General features: G+C 41.7%; 1 protein-coding gene across 1 annotated transcript in view; it reads left to right on the top strand.

Annotated features, from left to right (window-relative positions):
* The window catches only part of BABAM2 (BRISC and BRCA1 A complex member 2), a 324,027-nt gene that overhangs the window by 194,273 nt on the left and 106,708 nt on the right, over window positions 1–23,046 (top strand). The window lies entirely within an intron of this gene.

Genomic DNA, 23,046 nt, shown 5'->3' with positions numbered 1-23,046 from the left:
GTAGGTGTGTACTGTGCCTGTGTGTGATTGATACATATTCCCTGAAGAGAGGCAGTTTGTACAATAGAAAGGGATACAGTTAAGCAGTTTCGAATTGATGTTTATTACAAGAGCTGTAAGACTATATTGTTAACTGTGGTCAGGAATTTGCAGTCTCAGTAAGATGTTTTTCCGGGGGGGGAGGGGAGGGGGTGTCAGAATATTTCATTTTAAGGTTGTTGGACAACACAGTTGGCACACAGACTTGCTAATAAACTAATTTTTACTCCTAAAATGGAAGGGTCAGAGGGAAAAATCTATCTGCTTCCTAAATTAGATTTCGCTTCTTCCATTTTTGGAATTAACAATGTCCCAATGTTCCCCCTCCCCTTCAGTCTTGAAATATCTGCTTGAAAGTTTCATGAAAAGCATTTCAGGCTTACAAGTGACTTTCACTTAGAGATAAGTTGGAAGATCTTGTAGTGCAAGTCCTTATTTTGCATGGCACCTGACAAATGAAAGTTTCCCAAAAGAAAAGCTTCCTAGTTTATTACCTTGAAGAAAACTTCAAAGATTCATAATGCCCTTACAGAGGAATATTGAAAAGACTTCTTAGTATGGGGGAGGAGGTCTGGTTGCCTAACTCTAACCCAAACTCTAGAGTGCAGAATAAGGAACCAAGGGTAGTGGGGGAAGTGTTTGATATTAATAAATACACTTTAAAAGGAGAGCTTGTTTTTCATCTTCTTTTGTTTTGCCTTGTTAAGCATTTTACTTGGTTTATCTACATTACTACACAGAAGTAACTATATTAGACTTTGTAGTTACACAGAGGTCAAGTTAAAGCTAACATTGATTCAGTGCTTTTGTTTTTCTGGTCAATAGTGAAATGACATTCCTTTCAACTGCTGAAAACACCTTGGGTGGAATAGAAGAGATGGAAAAGTACTGACTACAATAGTTTTAGCATAGCTCACTAATAATGCATAGAGTTTGAGAAAGGGCATGACATTCTGATATTTAAACCAAAAAGGCATTGATATGGATAAGTTGGATGACCAAGTAGATGGGTTAAAAAAACCTGAGATAAAATCATAAGGTTTACAAGGTATCTGGGAAGAAAAATCTGTAGAAAATATATATATTTCTTCTTTTGAGTTTTCAAGTCTTTTTAGCATCTAACCTTATTTTAGAAAAGGTTTTTGTTCTCTCCTTCATTTAACATTATTTATGGCTGTGTTGATTTCATTAGTGGCTCATTTTAAATACAAGTCATTTTCTCTGATGTGCTTTGTGATAGTGAAAAGGTTAGCTCAGGTACCCTTGATTAGGGTAACAAGTTGCATGCAGTTAGATTAAAGTAATTGATTATATGAACTGATTTCTTTTTTAATAAATGCTGAATTAACCTGATTGTATCATCAAATGCATTTAATTTAATGAATTTAGGCAAGTTACATAATTTCTCTGGGCCTATTTATTTTTCTATAAACTGTTGTACTTAGTTACAGTGCTCCACAAGTGTGTTGTGAGGTTTAACTAATACATTCATTGAAGTTGTTTGTTGCCTTTAGATGGGAGATTCAAATTCGTAGTAGTAATAATAGTATTGCTGGTACTTTTTTGGCCAGAAAAATGCAGATAATGGTCAGTTACTTTACTTGGTAATTTCACTGTTCCTATCTCAAGTACAAGTGATGATATATTGGTCTACCATAAATTTCCTCTCTGCAGTGTGTAGGGAAGTAATTATACAGAAAATCTGCAGGTTGAAGGTGCATTAGTATCTTATCTCCCCCCCCCCTCCTTTTGTCCTACCTGCTACTGTTTTCACATTAGAGAGGAATATATTGGCCACAGAATAGCCATAGGCTCGCTGTCCAGTTCTCTCACCCACATCGCAAAATAAGATGTGATCTACACCAGTGGTTCTCAAAGCCAGTGCACCACTTGTTCAGGGAAAGCACCTGGCAGACCGGGCCGGTTTGTTTACCTGCCACGTCCGCAGGTTCGGCCGATCGCGGCTCCCACTGGCCGTGGTTCGCCGCTCCAGGCCAATGGGGGCGGCAGGAAGGGCAGCCAGCACATCCCTCGGCCCCCGCTGCTTCCCACACTGTGAAAATGTTTCAGAGCTCTTATTTCTGTCAGAAAGTGTTTCCAGCCAGCCTTCCCACATATGTTCGTGTTATCCATGTGATAAATTATATTTACTATGTACCTCTAACTCTCTCATCTGCCACACAAATTTTGGTCCTACGCTTTGCTCCAGAGAGATGCCCTGGCTTCAATGCCTCTGTTTCTCACTGTGGCTCCTTTAGCAGGTCCAGCTGAGTTTGGACCCTAGTTACTCCCTTGGAAGCTATGTAGCCAGCAAATGTTTGCAGTGACACAGGATAGCCATTTCAAAACAATAGATTATTTTCTTTTCAACAAGAATACAATAGTCAGGGACATTGGGTTAAAATGGCAAGGAAAAGTCTAAATGCACAACTCTACCCTAACCTTGAGCTTCCCCTTGCTTGGCTAAGGCTATGTCTACACTACCACTTTTGTGGGAAGCAGCAGCCAGCATGTCCCTCGGCCCGCGCCGCTTTCCGCAGCCCCCATTGGCCTGGAGCGGCGAACCGCGGCCAGTGGGAGCCGCGATTGGCCGAACCTGTGGATGCGGCAGGTAAACAAACCGGCCTGCCCCGCCAGGGGGCTTACCCTGGCAGGCCGCGTGCCAAAGGTTGCCAAACCCTGATATAGCCTAAGAGCATTTTCCTGGAAGACAAACTACATGCCTGCACCTGGCCCTACCCAACGGTCCCTGATTTGATTGGATTTAGCTCTCTTCTGCTGGGAGAGCAAAGTTTCTTATATAAGCCTCTTCTTAACACATCTCCTTTATCTCAAGTCCCAGTCACACTGTTTTCATGTGTATTGCCCTTCTTGGGTTTAGATCAGGGAGGGGTTGCGTCCAGACAGATAATCACCCATCCACATTCTAAAAAGTCCCTTAAAGTTGTTAAAAGTTAATGGTCCAGTCGTTGTCTGCACTGTATCTCCAAGATGGCTCTGTTCACAGTGTTGACAATTCTTGGTAATTCATTTATACCAATCCAGACACTTGTGTGATCCACAGCTAGTCCAAACATCCCTTTTCACCCTCTTCCTATCAAATGGTTCTGGAAAGAAGTTAACTCCTTGGAACCAAGTAGATGACAATACAAAACTGAGTAGGTAAACTGAATCAAGCCTACTTTTCATAAAAATAATACAGAAATTTCCTGCATTCTCCACAACTTGCTTTACAAGTGGAGTGATACAAAAAACAATACCCATATATTTTTTAATTCTTTAAAATATTTTATTTCTGTTTTAAATATGTGATGTATACAGACTATGTGGTGGCGTGGTATACAGGTTTTATTAACACACATTTGAGATGTCTTGCATAACTTGTTCACTCATGGTTCTGTCACTCATGAGTAATGCAGCTATCCCAAGCTCAGGCCAATAAAACCTGCAGTGCCACACCATACCTGGATGCACGCTTTGTGTATCTCATCTACCAATCTAATTGTTCTTCAATCAGAAAGTGTTAGAATAGATTAGATTATCTATTTCATTTATAGAACGCCATCACCATGATATGTAGGCACCAGTAATCCATAGTATATAGTTACTTTTCTGATCCATACGCTCATTGTAATTTTTATTATCTTCTCTTGTTTCTTGAGGTAGATCTCTTCTCAGCATGTTTCGCTGCCTTTTAATTGGAATCTGCCTTCATTCTAACAGCATCTTTTCTTGTAATTTAGAAGTTTCATGACCAGGTTTTCGGTACTGTCTGTTGAACTGGGCTTCCTTGCAAAGTTACATTTGAGTTCTCTGAACTCCCAAAAAATGGACCTGACAGAGGTTCTGACACAGTCAAGATGTCATATGGGCTAAACTTCCATTGTTTGAAAACTGAAGCTTTTAACCAACCAAATTAATTCTTTGTATTTTTATTTTTTCCAAAACTACAAAATGGCCTCAAGAAGCCCTGAGGATTATCTTAATGACTTGAGGCCGCGACATGTTACATTGCATTGTGCATTGCTACAAAAGTCTCCCGCTACTGCTAAAGATTATAATTGAATATACCAAAACGGTTTAAGCAAATTAGCAAAACAGTTTGTATGCGGCAGGTTTTAAGGAAAGGTAATAGCAATTTTGGGAAGCATTTTGGGAAAATTATCAACATTTGCGGAAACAGAACAATGTTACAAAATACCTCTTTCCCACCTAATTACAATGTAACTTTATTAATGCTGCCAACAGTAGCTCTCTTAGGGAGGAATATTAAATGAGCTGTACATTCACACTTTATGAAAAAGGCTCATTCTGCTATGAATGTTTCCACTTTGGGAGCAAGTAAACCAGAGCTGTGTTGTTATGAAACATGAAAGTTGGCCAAATTTTCTGAGAGATTTTCTCACTATTAGGCCCTATCCTGTAATTACACATGACCATACTTTCTAACATGTATATCAGCAACTTGAGGCATAACACAATATAATGTAAATACACTGTTTTTACTTTGCACAGTTATTAAAATGCACATTGGTGTGTTTTATGTGTGCATGGTAAACAAAATAATACTTACATTACACATATCATCATAAGCTCTCGAAAGGATTAAGAAAACTGGGAAAGTATCCTCATTTGCAGAGGGGAAAGTAAGGCACAAAGATTAGGTAACTTGCCAATAGGTCACACAGCAAGTCAGTAGCTGAGTAAAGAATACAACTCAGGGGCCTGATCCAACTTGCATTCAAGGGATGCAGGGTCAGGCCCCAGGAGTTTGACTCCCATTCCTGTGCTGCTTACCACAGTAAGAAATCCTTGGAAGAAAAGATCTTGCCTGACATACAAATGCTGAAAACTGGTGGTTAGTTTTTCAAAATACCACCAGTCACTGACTGTATTAAAAGTAATTTGCTTAAAGTTTGAGTTTTGAAAAGCACTCTCTGCTTTACCTTAAACTTGTAAAGAAAATATTTTCAAAATGTAAACAAATTGAATCCAGGTTCAGACACTTGAATGAATTTTCTGCTTGAAGAGATTTTGTATGTTGTAAATGGACATCATCGCAATAGTCTGTTAGTTGGCCTCAATTAGCAGTCTCAGCAGACTGAGAATCTCTGTGGCCTGGTCTACACTACAAAGTTATGCCGGCCTAGCTATGTCGGCTAGAAGTGTGAAAAAATCATGCCCCCTGACACAGCTATTCCAGCAAAACCTCCAGTGTAGACACAGTTGTGCTGACAGAAAAGGGGCTTCTCTGGGCATAGCTAATAGTGAACTCCTGTCAAACTGCAGAACTCCTCCTTCTGTTGGTATATGCTGTGCCTATTGTAGGGAGCTATGCCAACATAGCTATGCCAGCGTAGGCTCTGTAGTATAAACATGGCCTTTGTATCAGCATGAATCTTATCTACGCTAGCATTTTGGGGAAATCTTTCACTGTTGCAGTGGTACCTATGCTGTTCTGCTGCTGGTGGCAATAGTAGGAGTGCTCATGTAAACAGGGCTCAGGTGTGTTGTCTAACCATGCTTTAAGTAGGTCTAGATTACATTGTAGTAAGAATTTATGAGCCTTGTCTACACAGGCATGCCCACTGTTGCTAGCACCATCCTAGCTGCACGGGTGCTAGTGCGACAGTGGGAGGTTTCCTCATAAATGTAGAAGTGACACAACTATAGAGAGTGACTAGACTTTCCATTCTTTTGAAGTGGACTTTCCAGGCCAAGTTTGAAGCCTGTTGGTGGTATGGTGTCTGAGATGCTCGTAGAGCAGCTGGCTGTATTGTACCTGTTCTGTGTATAAATAGAGAATCTGTAGTACAGTCTCCAGGACTATCAGTCCAACACCTATTACTAGCACTGAATTTACTTATTTTCTCTCTAAGAATCTCTAAGAAAAAAGGGTTTATCATAGAAAACCTATCACATCATTATGTTTCCTGCTACTATCAAAGTCACTAGAATCTAAGGGCTTGTGTACACTACAAAATTAAGTTGACTTAAGTTGATATACAGCCACCGCAGTAATTAAAGCGATGGTTCACGTCCACATTTGCTCCTTCTGTCGGTGGTGCACTATCCACCCACTGAAGTAGGGCATTGAAGGATACTGACAGCTGGAGCCCGGCAGCCTTGGGGTTGACAACCTCAGCTGTAAGCCCTGCGTGGGGCTCACAGATGGCTCCCACCACTACTGACAGCTTCCCCAGCGCTGATAGCCCGAGTTGTCAGCACCAGGGCAGGGCGCCCAGCAATGAGCCCCGCACCCAGCTGACAGCTCGGGCTGTCAGCGCCAGGGCAATGGGGGAGAACTCCATCTCTCAGCCCCACTCAGAGCTGACAGCCAGCAGGCAATGTAAGTAAATGCAGTGAGAGGTTGAAGAGCTACATTCTACAGGAGTGGATGGAAGCTATTTCAGAGCTCCACAAGTTCATTGCAAGGTGACAGCTATTTTTTAGTTTTAATTTATTTTATTTTTTTCTTGTTAAAAGAAAATTAAAATGACTTGGCTAGCCTTTTTCAGCATTTAAATAATAGGATATAATGGTTAAAATAATGTTGTTTAGCTAGTGCTTGTGTTCCCTGGATTCACAGAAATAATCCTATAATAAATACTGTTGTCCTGAAGGGCTTTTTCTTTGATAAATACACAAACTTGAGTATGCTAAGAAAATCAGCTGTCAGTAGAAGAAGTTGTGTTTCACTTTAGTGGAGCTGGGTCCATGCTTTATCATTTAGAGGCTGAAATGTTCCTTTTACTAGTCTGGGAGTAGGGCCAGAAGAGTTCTTCATGATTGAGGATGGAATTCTATATTCAGCAAGTTTTCAACACCACTGAACTTTTTTAATATTCCCCTGCCCATCAAGAAAAGAAGAGCATGGCCTCAGCTTTAGATTTCTAACAGCCCCATGTATTTTTCAACAAAAAACAACTTGGGAAGAAAATTAAACTCATGTGTGTATTTACCCTAGAAGAGAGTAATTATGGAAACATAATGTTATGTAAATGGAAACAACCCCTGAGCAATTAGTAATATTTAGATGTTTCCATCTATCTGTTTTTATAAAGTATGTTGAGAAGAGAGGGGTGCTTGAGTGGATTAGATTTGACAGCATCTAATTTAGAAATATCACTAATCTGTTTGCTTATTAAAATAAGTTGATGATCACTGTCTGGTTCCTAGTGGACAGGTAATCACATAACTAAAACACCACCCTAGTTTTTACTGATTGGCTGCCTTATTGGCAGTCTCAGTAGAGAGACAGGAACTGAATGGATCATAGAGATTGACTTGCTTTCTTGTCCCCTGTAATTGATCTCTCCAGGTCAAGGCGAAGGCATTTTGGTATAGCGTGAAATGGCAAAAGCTTGCATTGCCAGTGCCTGTGTAGCAGCTGTTCTGAAGGGAACCTATGTATTCCAAAACTGTAAAACTACCACCTTTTCATCATTTCTAAATGTGCTTTCAAAAAGGAAAGAAAATCCAACCAGCATGAAAATAATAAATATTCAGTTTAATGATTGTGGTTACCCCCTTCGACTCATTGTATTTTTTTTTTTAAGTTTAATGCTATTGTGTTAAATAAGAGCTCTCCTCCCCTTATAAAACTTTCTTCATACAGTACTGCTCTGAATTTACTATACATATCTGCCCATGAGACTTTATCTAATGTTTGTGTACTGTGTACAGCATTAGTTGTTGATGTGTACTGAAAATGAGAGTACAAAGTAGTGTACTAGAAATGTAAAGAACAGAGCTTACCAGAAGTGCAGTTGCCCAAGGACATAAATGTATTTGATAGTTTTACTGTCCCAGCACGAACAGATGAACTGAACAGCTACTTGTCCTTGACAGCTGTTATGATGAATGAAACAGAACTGGATAATAGGTGCTAAAGGTCTAATCTTCTCAAGATGCACACCTGCAACTCCTATCAGTGCTAATAGGGAGGCAGTGTGATTTCAGACAAGTGACTAGAAAAGGAGAGTTGGAGTCAGGTCTCCTTGATTCTGATGCCAGCTCTGTCATTGACTTGCTGTGTGTGCTCATGGACAAGTAGCTTAATTTTCTCTTTCTCAGTTAATTAATCCATACAGGGTGTATAATAACACCTGTTTCACAGGGATGTTGTGAAAATTATTGTTTGTATAGTTAGGTGCTGAGAGATCCTTAGAGGAAAGGCACCGTAAAATGCTTACTATGATTTGTTAGAACTATGGACATATTTCAAAGGTGAATAAACTATGACTTTAGATCTCAAATTCATAATCTTAGGAAGATTAATGTATAGGCAAAATCTCATTTACTTGTAACATAAGTTTTTAATTTAAAGTAATGATGGAATAACATTATCCCAGATGCTTATATTCTGTATAATTTATTTATGTTTATTGTGGCAATTAATTTACATACCTATCCTATTTTTCTTTAACATCCATCACCATAGTCTCTAAATCAGAGATGGGCAAACTACGGCCCCTGGGCCACATCCAGCCCACGGGACCGTCCTGCCTGGCCCTTGAGCTCCTGGCCGGGGAGGCTAGCCCCTCCCCTGCTGTCCCCAATTCCCGAGTGGTGCGGCTGCCAGACATGCTGCTCTGAGTGGCATGGTAAGGGGGCCGGGGAGTTGGATAAGGGGTTGGGGATTCTGCGAGGGGGAGGCAGTCAGGGGACAGGAAGCAGGGGGGGTTGGATAGAGGGTGAGGTCCTGGGCGGATGGTTAGGGGCGGGGGTCCTGGGAGGGGGTGGTCAGGGGACAAGGAGCAAGGGGGTTGGATTGGTCGGGTGTTCTGAGCGGGGCAGTCCAGGGGTGGAAAGTGGGAGGGGGCGGATGGGGGCGGGGGCCAGGTTGTTTAGGGAGGCACAGCCTTCCCTACCTGGCCCTCCATACCGTTTTGCAACCCCAATGTGGCCCTCGGGCCAAAAAGTTTGCCCACCCCTGCTCTAAGTGCTCCTAGATGCCTACCCTATTTCTTTCAGTCTTCATCACTGAAACTGACACAGAACAATTAGTAAAATAGAATATGAAGGACATTAAATTTGTTAGCAATGAAGTCTTATGTCCAAGGCAATTTATTGAGGGACTGAAGAGATATAAATTATGACTATGTGCTGAAACTGAAGTTGAGGCAAGTGGTAAATAATTAAGTGACAAGTGAGAGACACAAAGAAATCCTTGCATTTGACAGTAAACTGTAATGGTAAGAATTAATGCTACATTTTTACCCTAAAAATTGTTTAACAAAAGTGCAGTAAGTAATAAAAACATTCTACTACCTTGCATTAGAGCACTTTCCTTATATGTGTTCATTGTAAGTTTTAAATTAATTTGAGAGTGTGTACTAATGGAATTGACACGCAACATCTATTGAGAAGCCCATTAACACAAGTTCTTCCTACCATTTCAAAAGCCCTGCTCTGCATGACTTTTTGGTAACAGCGTTACATCTAATGGACTTCTTAGCTGTATCATAGATTCCTAGAAGGCAGAGATGGAAATAATGCATTAGATTTTTCAGATCATCATCTGGAGGCCAGTGCAGGATTGTTTCCTATAGTGCATATTCTGGTGTTTTGTCCAGTCTAGTTTTAAAATATATCTTACAGTAGAGTTTCCACCACTGCCTTGGAGAGATTTTTCTGCAGCCGGTTATCTCTGGATATAATAGAAGCAGCCTTGACTGAGCTCAGAACTTTTGAGGTACATGTAGAATTACTTGAGTTGAAACTGAGTGGATAATATGGAGTCTACAACCTCTTCTGTAGAGGGTAAATTAAAGGAACAACAAAAGCTAGTGAAAACGCTACCTAAATCTGGTAACTGATAGGAAAATCAAGTTCTTAGAAAAGAAGATTCTGAACAGACAGGTGAAAGGTTGGGAATTCCCCTTCCCTAGCCTTAGGAAGTTTCTATGTGATTTCATTTATAGAGGATCCCAGCCCAGAACCTTTTTATTGAAAGTTAAACAGTAAACATTAAATGCAGCCAGCTCTAATGGCAAAGAGCCTGGAGAATCTCTTCTGAGCGGGTAAGGGTGGGGTTGAGTTCCTTAATAGTGCTTTAATATTGAACACTTATTGTCAGATATTTTTGATTGTGAGAATTTTTAAGTTGATCTTTGTTCAGAAATAGAGCTCCTTCGAGACTAGACTACACAGGCCCACTGGTAGGAAATTTGAAATGTTTTTAAGACAGAGCTGTGAAGAAGAGGCTGATGATTAAATTATATTTTTATGAGGCATGAGGTTTTATTGTGGTTTCAAATCTGTGGTTCTTATACTGTGACCTGTGGACCATCAGTAATACAGAGAATACTTCTTGGTAGTCCACAGAATCAATATTTTGAAACCAGAGCTATAGGTGATTGCGTGTTGGGGAGAATGTCCATGAAATGACCTCTCTTATGAAGAGGTCTGCAGAAAGGAAACATTTGAGAGACATTTCTTTTTTCAAGTTACAGTGATGTTACTTTATCAGCAATAAACATCATCCTTTCTTTCTTTCAAGTGACTGTCAGCTTCCAAAATATGGGCATATCATACTGATTGACATTATATGTGACTCTTATTGCTACTGAGCCTTTATACCAAGGTATTAAAATTAATTATCTTAATGTGTATGGCTGGAGGTCGGAAGTCTTGTAATTTGTGCTATCTCATGGGATTTTACAAGAGTTTATTACATTTTATTCTTTTATTCACATGGTTTAACTATTTATATGACAACAGCGGTGTCTGAACTGACTGGGCTTGTAGTGTATGATCTTTCCCATCCTTTGCCTTCATTGATATGTTCATATGTTATTTCTCTGAGAATGTTAATGTTGTGCCTTCAAGCTTTTGCAGGGGATTGTGAAAGCTGGCAGGTTATTATATAGTTTTTTTTTAAAGGTAAAATGTATGTAAGCGTGTCTGCGTTGTTGGGCTTTCACCATAGAGCTGAAACATTGGAGATGTGCTGTAAAATTTCATAAGTAAGACGTTAGAAATGAAATGTGAAAGAACAGAAAGAGATGTGATTTTAAAATGCATCGTATTTCCCTCATCCTTTTGACTATTGTGGAATGAGCTACCTAAATTCAAGAAGGTTAAACAAATTTTGTGTCTGATCTAGATAAAACTCTTTCCATCTAGATATTAACTTTTTCATACAGATTCGTTTTTCCTGTAGTACGGCCTAATAAAATATAATTAGGGCATTAGTTTTCTTGTACATTGGTTGTGTTGTTATGAGTGTATGCTTTGTTATAGTATACTATATTTAATTATTATAATCTCTCTTTTTACATAGTCACTTCTAAATATTTTATTTTACATTGAGTTTCCCTAAAAATACCATCCTCTATCATTCTCATTCCTTGTGTCTTAGCTCCTTACAATAATAGTGGCAGAACTCCCTCAGCCCTTAATGAATTTTTCCCTCTGAGGACAATGGTAATTGAAGAGGGCACAGGCCAGTCTCCCTCCATCAAGCACCACTCCCCAGAGGGGATTCTTTTCAATTCTTTCTGGACTTCGGTTGGGGAAAAAGCTTCCAATTTGCTACTTTGCTGCTCCAGCTCGTCACACCTGTACCATCTTAGGATGGGATTTTCAAAAGCTCTCAGCACTGGTCTTAATCTGCTTCATCGAAGACAATAGTAAAACTCCCATTAAATACATCAGTAGAAGAAGCATTAAGCCAACACTGAGTACTTCCATCCTACCCTTCATTACTAATCCCTTCCTTGCTGTTGGTTCCGTAATGGTTGTCTAAGTTGTGCGCCAAAGCAAAGACCACACAAGTGCATTTTTGTAGTACATTCGCACTTATTTTCCCCTTTCCTTGATACTTACTTTCTTGGCATTTTTGGTGCCTGCCTTGGTCTTGGTTACATTGGTTTCTTGTCCTGGCAAACTCATGCCTGAGTTAAGGCACACTAGTGCCTTGTTTCAGAGACTTTGGTGCATCAAGGTCTGCCCCATATTCCAGCATGTTGTAATGTTTTTTTTGGTGTCACACACTGTATCTCCCTTTCTAGTACATTTTTGAAGGAGAAAGAAAGGCTTTTCAGCAGCTTCAATCTGTGTCAGTACGATAGAACTATGTCTGCAACAGATGATCATGTGTATTGTGTTGTCTGCCTAGGAGTTAATCATGATGCGTATGGAGTGCCGTATTTGCTTGTAGTTGTCACCTCTGGCTCCTACACTAAAGTAGGGAGCACTCTGGACTGCTTTTCCTGTAAGTTCAGCCCCAGACTTCCTGGAGTGCTTTGCAGCAGAAGCCTGTTCTTTGTGGTTTTAGATTGTGAGCAAGGCAGGGATGGAGGGTGGGATAGAGACAGGTGTCACTATGAGAGGAATAGAATATCGTCAGAAACTGTTCTGTAGTGGAATGGGCAAAGACTGAATGTCTGTCCACTGGAGGTTGACAGGCACTGATAGCTGCCAAGTGCACCAACACAGAGCTGAGAGATAGTCCCAATGTTTTTAAAAAGAGGAGGCAGTCTAGAATAGAAGGAATCTCAGCACCCAGCATTGCTGGCACCAGGCATAAAATAGTTTCCATTTCGCTGTGTAGCACAGCCTTATGGAACTTTTCCTAGTATTGATGGATAGATTGTACTGCCTCCAAGCATGACTTTTCTAGATCAGTTGTCCATCCAGACACCACTGTTAGATGGAAGGATGCTGGTTTGGGGTGTTCAAACTTGCCTCTGTCCTGATTCAACAGATTTGGAAATTGGTGAATATGGATGCGTGAGCATGCAGACATCTGAAGAATGCTAGGGAACCAGAACTGCCTGGGCCATCTGGGAGCAAACAGGATCACAGATGTTCCCTCTTGTTGGATCTTCCTCAGAACTAGAAGTGAGAGAGAGATGGGCAGAATCGTTGTACTCATGTATCATGTACTCTTGTACATCAGTGGTCCCAACCATTTAACTAGGAATGCACCGTTCTGGAGCTGCTCTGGAAGAGTATGTTGGGTATTTCTTGTTCACTTGACGTGCAAAGAGATCCCAAGATGGGAATCACCACTGCAGAAAGATGTTCCATTCCACCAAAACATATAATTACCATTCGTGGTCTGTGGAGAAGTACCTGCTAAGGCTGCCTGATAATGTGCTGTGTACCCCTGGGAAGCATAATGCCAAGAGGATGATCTGGTGGTGAATATACCACTTCCAGAGACTGACTGCTTCCATGCAAAGTGGGGTGGATCTTGCTTCCTTGTTTGTTGATGTAGTAAACTGCTGTTGACCAATGTGACTTGGGCATACAAGGTCTGAATAAATGGTAGGAATTTGCAGACTTCATGTATTGCATGCAGCTCCATAAAGTGGCTGGCATTGGTAATCAGTCTTTTTGTCAAGGGTTGGCGGGGGGGACAAAGGGATCCTCATCCATACCGTTTCCTTGTTCTCCCACCAGGAGAGAGAAGTCCAAACTCTGTGGGGGAGTGAAATTAGTTTGTACAGACTGTGCTTGCCTGGTGCGTAAACGGTCAATAACCAAGCCCATGGATATCGAAGGCAAAGTCTTGTGAATGGTGTCACATAGGTACAAGAGGCCTTGTGACCCAGGAGGATGAGACAAGTTTGGACTATCATCTGGGGGCTCAGCCAAAGCTGGGTAATGAGATCCTTCATAGGTAGGACTCATAGACTCATAGACTCATAGACATTAAGGTCAGAAGGGACCATTATGATCATCTGGTCTGATCCCCTGCATGCTGCAGGCCGCAAGACCCTTCCCTGTACTCTACCGTTGAAGTCCCCAGTCCTGTGTTTTAGTGACTTCAATCGGCTGAGACCCTCCTGCTAGTGATCCCTGCCCCATGCTGCGGAGGAAGGCGAAAAACCTCCAGAGGCTCGGCCAATCTACCCTGGAGGAAAATTCCTTCCCGACCCCAAATATGGCGATCAGTAATACCCCGAGCATATAGGCAAGAGTCTCTAGCCTGACCCTTGTTGGCCATTATGTTGTTCATGTACCATTGCTTGGTTTTCCTTGACTACTATGTTTTATCATTAAACCATTCCCTCCATAAACTTATCCAACTTAATCTTAAAACCAGACAGGTCCGTCGCCCCCACCGTTTCCCTCGGAAGGCCGTTCCAATATTTCACCCCTCTGATGGTCAGAAACCTTCGTCTAATTTCTAGCCTAAACTTCCCCCCGGCCAGTTTGTATCCATTCGTTCTCGTGTCCACATTAGTACTAAACTGGAATAATTCCTCTCCCTCCCTTGTATTAACCCCTCTGATATATTTAAAGATAGCAATCATATCCCCCCTCAGCCTTCGCTTTGTCAGACTAAACAACCCAAGCTCCTCTAATCTCTTTTCATACGACAGGTTTTCCATTCCTCTGATCATCTTAGTCGCCCTTCTCTGCACCCGTTCCAGTTTGAGTTCATCTTTTTTAAACATTGGAGACCAGAACTGCACACAGTACTCCAAATGAGGTCTCACCAGTGCCTTATACAACGGAAGCAGGACCTCCCTATCTCTACTAGATATACCTCGCCTAATACATCCCAAGACCGCATTGGCTTTTTTCACCGCCACGTCACATTGCCGACTCATAGTCATCCTGCGGTCCACAAGGACCCCTAGGTCCTTCTCCTCTTCCGTTACTTCTAACCAATGCGTCCCCATCTTGTAACTAAAATTGTTATTATTCGTCCCCAAGTGCATAACCTTACACTTTTTACTATTAAATTTCATCCTATTTCTAATACTCCAATTCACAAGCTCATTCAAGTCTCCCTGCAGAGTATCCCTATCCTCCTCCGAGTTTGCAACTCCTCCCACCTTCGTATCATCCGCAAACTTTATCAGCCCACTCTTGCAATCTGTCCCGAGGTCAGTTATAAATAGATTAAATAAGATGGGTCCCAAAACCGAACCTTGAGGCACTCCACTAGTAACCTCCCTCCAACCCGACAATTCACCCTTTAATACGACCCGCTGCATTCTCCCCATTAACCAATTCCCTATCCACCTCTGGATTTTCATATCGATCCCCATGTTTTTCATTTTAACCAATAGTTCCTCATGGGGTACTGTATCAAACGCTTTACTGAAATCCAGGTAAATTAGGTCCACCGCATTTCCCTTATCTAATAAGTCCGTTACTTTCTCAAAGAAGGAGATCAGATTCGTTTGGCACGATCTGCCCTTCGTAAAACCATGCTGTAATTTATCGCATTTGCCATTAACCTCAAGGTCCTCAACTAGTTTCTCTTTCAGAATCTTCTCCAGCACCTTGCACACTACTGATGTTAAACTAACAGGCCTATAGTTACCCGGGTCACTTTTTTTCCCTTTCTTGAAAATAGGAACCACATTGGCTATTCTCCAGTCTAACGGGACTACCCCCGAGTTTACAGATTCATTAAATATAGTCGCTAATGGGCCTGCTATTTCCCGCGCCAATTCCTTCAATATTCTCGGATGAAGATCGTCTGGTCCACCCGACTTAGTCCCATTAAGGCGTTCTAGTTTTGTTTCTACCTCGGATGCGGTAATCCCCCATCCCGTATGCCCCTCTGTAACGGTGCTAGTATCCCTAATACCTTCATTGGCCTCATTAAACACCGATGCAAAATATTCATTGAGATATTGCGCCATGCCTAGATTATCTTTAATCTCCTCTCCGGCTATAGTCTTCAGCGGTCCCACTTCTTCTTTCTTTGCTTTCTTCCTATTTATATGGCTGTAAAACCTCTTACTATTACTTTTAATTCCCCTCGCTAAGTCCAACTCTTCCCGGCCTTTGGCCTTTCTCACTCTATCTCTACATTCTCTGACTTCGCTAAGGTAAGGTTCCTTACTGATCCCTCCCCTCTTCCACTCTTTGTACGCTTTCTGTTTTTTCCTAATCGCCCCTTTCAGCCGGTCGCTCATCCAGCTCGGTCTAAGTCTCTTGCTTAGTAATCTTTTTCCCTTTTTGGGGATACAGGCCTCTGACAGCTCTTGCATCTTTAACTTAAAGTAATCCCAGGCTTCTTCTGCCTTTAGGTCCCTTAATACGTTTGCCCAATCCACTTCCCTTACCAGTCCCCTTAATTTGTTAAAATTGGCCTTTTTAAAATTATAAACCCTAGTCCTTGACTTAATTCTGGTACTCTTTCCATTTAGTTTAAAGCGAATTAGCTCATGATCACTGGAGCCCAAGTTGTCCCCCACTACCACTTCCTCAACAAGGTCCTCACTACTTACCAGAATCAAATCTAAAATGGCCTCCCCCCTCGTCGGCTCAGCTACCACTTGATAAAGGAATTGATCCGCAAGCACATCTAGGAACATCTGAGCCCTATTATTGCTACTAGCGTTTGTTCCCCAATCTATATCCGGGAAGTTAAAGTCCCCCATAATTACACAGTTTCTATTAGTATTTACCTCCCTTAATACATTAAACAATTCCTTATCCATATCCTGGGTCGATCCCGGCGGTCTATAGCACACCCCAAGCACTATCCCCGGAGAGGCTCTAGTAGTACTTTTACCCAGCTTGAGTATTGCCCAGACGGACTCTGTATTATCTATTCCATCCACTATTATTTCTTTACAGCTTATTTCACTATTGACATACAATGCCACCCCCCCCCCTTTACCTTTATCCCGGTCTTTCCTAAACAGCGCATACCCCTCCATACCTGTGTTCCAGTCGTGACTGCCATTCCACCATGTTTCAGTTATTCCTACGATATCCGGTTTCAATTCTCGGACCAAGAGCTCCAATTCCTCCATTTTATTACCTAGGCTTCTCGCATTGGTGTACAAACAGCCTAATATATGTCGTTTAGCCTGTCTCCCATTACTAGCACTGTATGTTGCGCTCCTCTTTGTGTTCGTCCCCCCTGTCCCTCCTATGTCCAATCTCATTTCCCCGGCTATGTCTCCTCTTATTACACTCAGCTTTTCAATACCGGAAACTGGCGTGGAGATTAACTGTGCATCTCCCAACCATCTCCCCAAACTTCCTAGTTTAAAGCTCTTTTGATAAGATGAGCCAGCCTCCCTCCCAGAAGTCTATTTCCTTCCCTACTCAGGTGAAGCCCATCCCGCGAGAACAGGTGTCTGTCCCCGAAAGCCTCCCAGTGGCCATACATCCCAAAGCCCTCCTTATAGCACCACTCCCTTAGCCAACTATTTATCCTCGCAATCCTATCAGCCCTTTGGTGCCCTTCCCTCGGAACAGGCAGAATCCCACTAAAGATAACCTGAGCCTCTATCTCCTTGAGAGTCTTCCCCAGCCTGGCATAATCTCCCTTGATTCTCTCTAACGAGAACCTAGCCGTGTCATTCGTTCCCACATGAAGGATTATCAAGGGGTTCTTACCTGCTCCTTTCAGGATCCTTTTCAACCGCAGGTCCACATCGCGTATCTTTGCACCCGGTAGACAGCACACCCTTCTGTTCTCCGGGTCCGCCCTGGTCACAGGCCTGTCCAATCTCCTCAGTAAAGAGTCTCCAATTACATACACCTGCCGTCGCCTGGCAACAGTGCGATCTAGTAATCTAGTCTCCGATCCCTCTAGTCCTGACCTGTGTCTGCTCCTATCTTCCCTTATGCTCCCCCTTATGCCTTCCTGTATCCTCTGGTGGCCCATAATTGGTGCTGTCTCCATCAACTCCTCCCCCCTCTCTCTCGGACTAGCCGCTCTTCTCTTCTTCCTCACCCTCCCACCTTCAGTCATCACCTGCTGCCCCTCTACCTCGTTCTCCAAACACTCAAACCTATTCCTGAGTTCTATTCCCCCCTCACTGGCCCTCCTTTTCCTTGGCCTACTTCTCACAGTCACATGCCTCCACTTCCCTGGATCTCCTCCTTCCATTCCCCTCTCGCTGTCATCTACTACTGCCTCCTCCTGCACCCTAGAGCCTTCCTCTTCAGCCCCGCCTTGCCCATCCTCCATCAGCTGCTCAAACCCCCGCCTAAACTCCACCAGGGTCTCTACCTGCATCTCCAGCCCCTTAATCTTTTCCTCCAGTAACACTATAAGGCGACACTTCATACACACATACCTTTGTTCCGGGTCTCCTGCTAGGACTATATACATACCACAGCTTCCACATGCAGCCATCTGCATTCTGTCTGCTGCTGCTGCTTGGCTCATGGCTGCTGCAGTTTCTGCCCACAGCACCTGGGGCCACGGAGCACACGACACGACACGCCCCGCCCTCCTGCCTCCCCCTGCCAACTCCCTCTCAAACTCCCCTGTTAGCCGCCCTGTTGGAATCTGTCTTGAGGAAGGTATGCCTTGCCACTGCCTGAGTCTAAGGTTGCTCCAATAAAGTCTATAGTCTGTGTGGGAACTAAAGTGAACTTTTCTATATTGATTTGCAGCCGTAAAGAGTGTAGGAGACTGAGTCGGAACAGGGTTGTTGCCCATACTTCCTGATGAGTTTTTTCCTGTAAATAACCAGTTGTCGAGGTAAAGGGAACACTGAAGAGCCCTAATGGCAGAGGTTGGCTGCAACTATTGATAGCACCTTTTTGAATACCTGGGTGTTATCAAAAGGCCAAAGGGGAGCACTCTGACTTGGTAGTGGTCTAGGCCAATGGTGAATCTCAGCATCTCCTATGTGCAGGGTGGATGTCTATGTGGAAATGAGTGCCCTTTAAATTGAGAGCTGTGAACCAATCACCCTTATTCAGAGAGATGATCATAGAGGCCAGGGTGAGCATTCTGAACCTCAAGCAGTGGACAAAGACATGTCTGAGATCTAGTATGGGCTTTCAGTATCCTTTCTTTTTTGGAGATAAGGAAATATCTCGAATAAAAATCTCTTCTCCTATGCTAAAGAGGTACCAGTTCTTGGTACCAAGGACGGTCTTTCTCCTTTGGTTAGGGCTGTTTTTGAGGTATTCTTGCCATTCAGTGCCAGAAAATGGTACTGTGCTCTTTGTGAGCTCCTGACATTCCCGTACCAGGGAGCAGAGCCTCACCTGACTTAGAGGGTGTCGGAGAGGAGGCCTTCTTTTTGGATAAGGCCTTGGAGTGGGATATCTTCTGAGAATGTTTGTTCTTACCCTCCTCCATTCTGAAGGGAATGGTGATGATAAATGCTACAAAGCTATTATCAAATGTAAGAACAAAGAGGGATGGACTTAAGCTAAGGACAGGGCAGCTACAGGAAGAAGTTAGGCAGAATTTCTTTGCATGCAGTACTTAACATATGGAATAAACTGTACCATAGCAGCACAAGGGAACAATTAGTATAAACTGTTCTGGAAATAACTTGGACAGATATCAAGAAGAAAAAAATATTGTGGAATACATCTGCTAATTCAGAGGGTAGGGGCCTTGGTGGGTTTCCTGCCTCCTTGTGTCCTTACATGCCCCACATTTCTATTTGTATGCTTCTAATGCCCAGCATATAGGCTATTTAAGGTCAGGAAAACACTTCAGTACCCCAGCTGCCTCCAGCAAGACAGTGCTTGACATCAGTAAGCCACACAGAAGAGCAAAGCCCTTTTATTGGCTTAAACAGAAAATATCTGCAAGCACAATTGTTTCGCTCTATTTGTACAGATTTTTCCACTGTAAAGTATGTGTTACTCTGGTGCTAACACTACTTTACTCACTGAAAAGTGTTGTAAAAGTGTGTGTTTCCTCCTGGTATATTACCAGTTTAGTTCTGGAACCTGAAATAAGCTCTATGTTTAGCTAAAAAAGGCAACAAATATGAATCTATGCTTTCTTATTCTAGAAATCACGATTATCCTCCAGATGAATTTATTTCTGTTTGGATGAAAAACATAGACACATTTTGAATGCACATGTTAAATGTCATGTTCACAAGAGGCCTGTGATATTAATTCCATGACATTCTATGCCGGCACATATGTATTTTTTCCAAAATACTAGTATGCCAATTACATAGTTTCTGAGAATATGGAACCACTGAAATAAAAGACTTTAGAATATCACTACTTTGGTGTCATTGTTTAGGTAAATGCCTTAAATGAGAGTTTACCAAACTTTCCTCAGCTGGGGGCCCTACTGACCTCTTGTTGCTAATCTAAGGATCGTACCTAATTTGCATAAATGGAGCAGACAGCAGCAACCCTCATCACCTGTACAGAACTGTGGTGAGAGAGAACTACAGACCCAAGCATGTTATATTTCATATTTACGTGAGCAGAATGCTGCTCAGGTCTTACTTGCGTAGGTAATCTTTGTGGGCACAGTAGCATAATGATAGGGCAGTTGCAAGCAACGTTGTAAAAAAATCAGTGAAAAAATTCTAACTCACAGAACTACCTTACACTATCAATTTCTTTGCTATTACTCAGAAAAGTTTGTTTTTATCTACCTAGAAATAAATTATAATAAGAAAAAAGTCAGAGTTCATAGACATGCTCACTAGAAAGTAAAGTTGATATTCTGATCATGGAGTTTAAATTTTGAACTAGTGTTCAAAATACAACCAGTGTTCTATGCTCAATATTCAAAATACACTATCCAAAACATTGCCAAATATATTCCAAATGACACATTTATATATACAATAGGCCCTCTTTACAGTAAACTCTATTAGAGAGAAAGTACATGTGTAATGAATTAGAACGAGAGTCGAAAATTAGTTTCACTGCATTGTAATGTGAAGATTGCAATTTTGGTATGAGTGGAGCTTCCAATTACAGTGATGTTGTTCTGTGAACAAAATGACTTTACTATAAGAACTTCACTGTATTCAGAAAATAAGCCACATACTCTGAGAATGCAAAACCAGTGAAAGTAAAGTGCATTCGGTAAGGGAAGATATCATCTGCAATGCTGGGTTTGGAGTTATACCAAGAATAGAAAAACATGGGGAGTGAATTAGAAATCTTGTGTTCCATACATTTTGAATATATTTCCATTTCTGTATTCATTACAGTCACTGTGAAGACATACTTTTAATTAGTAACCATTGTTATTCATTTCGGTAATTAATGCCTGGTTAGAAAAGATATAGTAAAGGCTCAAGTTTTAACACGAACAAAAAATTTGATGTTCCAGTCATACTATAGTTGCAGTAATGTGCTTACATTTAAGGGATATAAATTAGTAAATCTCAGGGAAACTCATTTTAAAATTGGTTGTAGTCAGCAATTTTGACACACTTTTCTTCCAGCAGGAGGGATGTTTAGTTCCCGCAGACAGATAGTTTTTGGCGGTTTGGCACGCTTTATTGCTGAGTCCTCTTTGTTCCCCGTGGGTGTGGGGTATGTCCCATGACTGGTACAATTTAATATTTCCATTAACAACTTGGATGATGGAGTGCAGAATACATTTATAAAATTTGTGGAGGACACCAAGCTGGTAAGGGTTGCAATCACTTTGGGGGACAGAATTAGAATTCAAGACGATCTTGATAAACTAGAGAATTGGTCTGAAATCAACAAGATTAAACTCAATAAAGACAACTGCAAAGGACTACACTTAGGAAGGAAAAATCAAATGCACAATTACAAGATGGGGAATAACTGGCTAGGTAGCAGTACTGTAGAAAAGGATATGGGATTATAATGGATCATAGATCATAAATTGAATATGAGTCAACAAGGTGAGTCTGTTACAAAAAAAGCAAATGTCATTCAGAGATGTCTTACATTTGACATTCCTGCTAATACATGGGATGGAATTGTTCAGCTCTACTCGGTAATGGTAAGATCTCAGCTGGAGTACTATGTGCAGTTTTGGGCACCACACTGTAAGAAAGATCAGGACAAACTAGAGAGGGGCCAGAGGAGAACAGCAAAAATGATCTGGGGATTAGAAAACATCACGTATGTGGAAAGGTTAAAAAAACTAGGCTTGTTTAGTCTTGAGAAAAGAAGACTGAGGGGGAACATAGTCTTCAAATAATTAAAAGTTTGTTATAAAGAGGGCTGTGATTGTTTTCCTTGTCCACTGAGAATAGGACAAGAAGTAATCAGCTTAATTTACAGCAAGGGAAATTTATGATAGATATTAGAAAAACTTTATAACTACAAGGATAATTAAGCACTGCTTTTCTAAAGAGGTCATGTAATCCTCGTCATTGCAGGTTTTTAAGAACAGGTTAGACAAAGACCTGCAAGGGATGGTCGAGGTTTATTTGGTCCTGCTTCGGCCCAAGCGGGGGCTGGATTACATGACCTTCTGAGATCCCTTCCAGACTTACATTTTGATGATTCTATATGGGCCGTCATCTCATCCCTTCCCCTTCTGACTCTTAATCTGTTTTTGTGAATGCCCTAACAGAATTCTTGTGTAATTCAGTACCTTGCATGTGCTCATCAGAATGGAGCCAAACTGGCAGAGCAAAGGGGATGGCATGATGACATATATACGTCCACCTGGTCTAGGTATACTTAATCCTGCCTCAGTAAAGATCCCTTCCAGCCCTACACTTACATGATTCTCTGATTTACAAGAAATGCCTAATTGTATATGCATGTAGGGTAATACTCAACACCAGGGCAGAGGCTCTTAAGGTGGCCTCACCACCACCACTACTACTATATCATTTATATTGGGATAACAACCAACATGCATTAGACGCTGAGCAAACCTACCATATTTTCCAGATTTTTCCCCCCCGCTCCCCTCCCCCCCCTGCTGTGGAGCCATATCATAGGACTGTTTGTGGTAGAAAAGTAACTGGAGAGAGATGGTCAGTCCACTTTGCCCTTTATGCCCTTGATTCAGACAAGGAGAAGAAGGGCTTAGGTGTGGACCAATAGACTGGTAGCAAAAATCTTCTGGTCCAAAGCTCATGGACATTATGCATCCTTAGATTTGAATACAGATAGTGACCACACATCTCAAAGGAGTACAGTTACTGTACAGGGTAAGGAACCTTTCTTTCTTCATTTTTCTTTTATTTTCATCTTGTAAGCACAGCAGAGAAAGTTTTGTAGTTTACCTAAGGATCCTTCTGCTTGCTGTTTTGCAGTATATAAACATTATATACTTTTCATTATTTGGCCAAAAATAATATGGCTTCTTCTTTTTTAAGCAAACTGGCAATCAACGAGGAA

The sequence above is a fragment of the Trachemys scripta genome, chromosome 3 (genome assembly GCF_013100865.1).
Source record: "Trachemys scripta elegans isolate TJP31775 chromosome 3, CAS_Tse_1.0, whole genome shotgun sequence".
Lineage (NCBI taxonomy): Eukaryota > Metazoa > Chordata > Testudines > Emydidae > Trachemys > Trachemys scripta.
The sequence above is the reverse complement of the archived record's forward strand: the minus strand, read 5'-3'. Positions and strand labels throughout refer to the sequence as shown.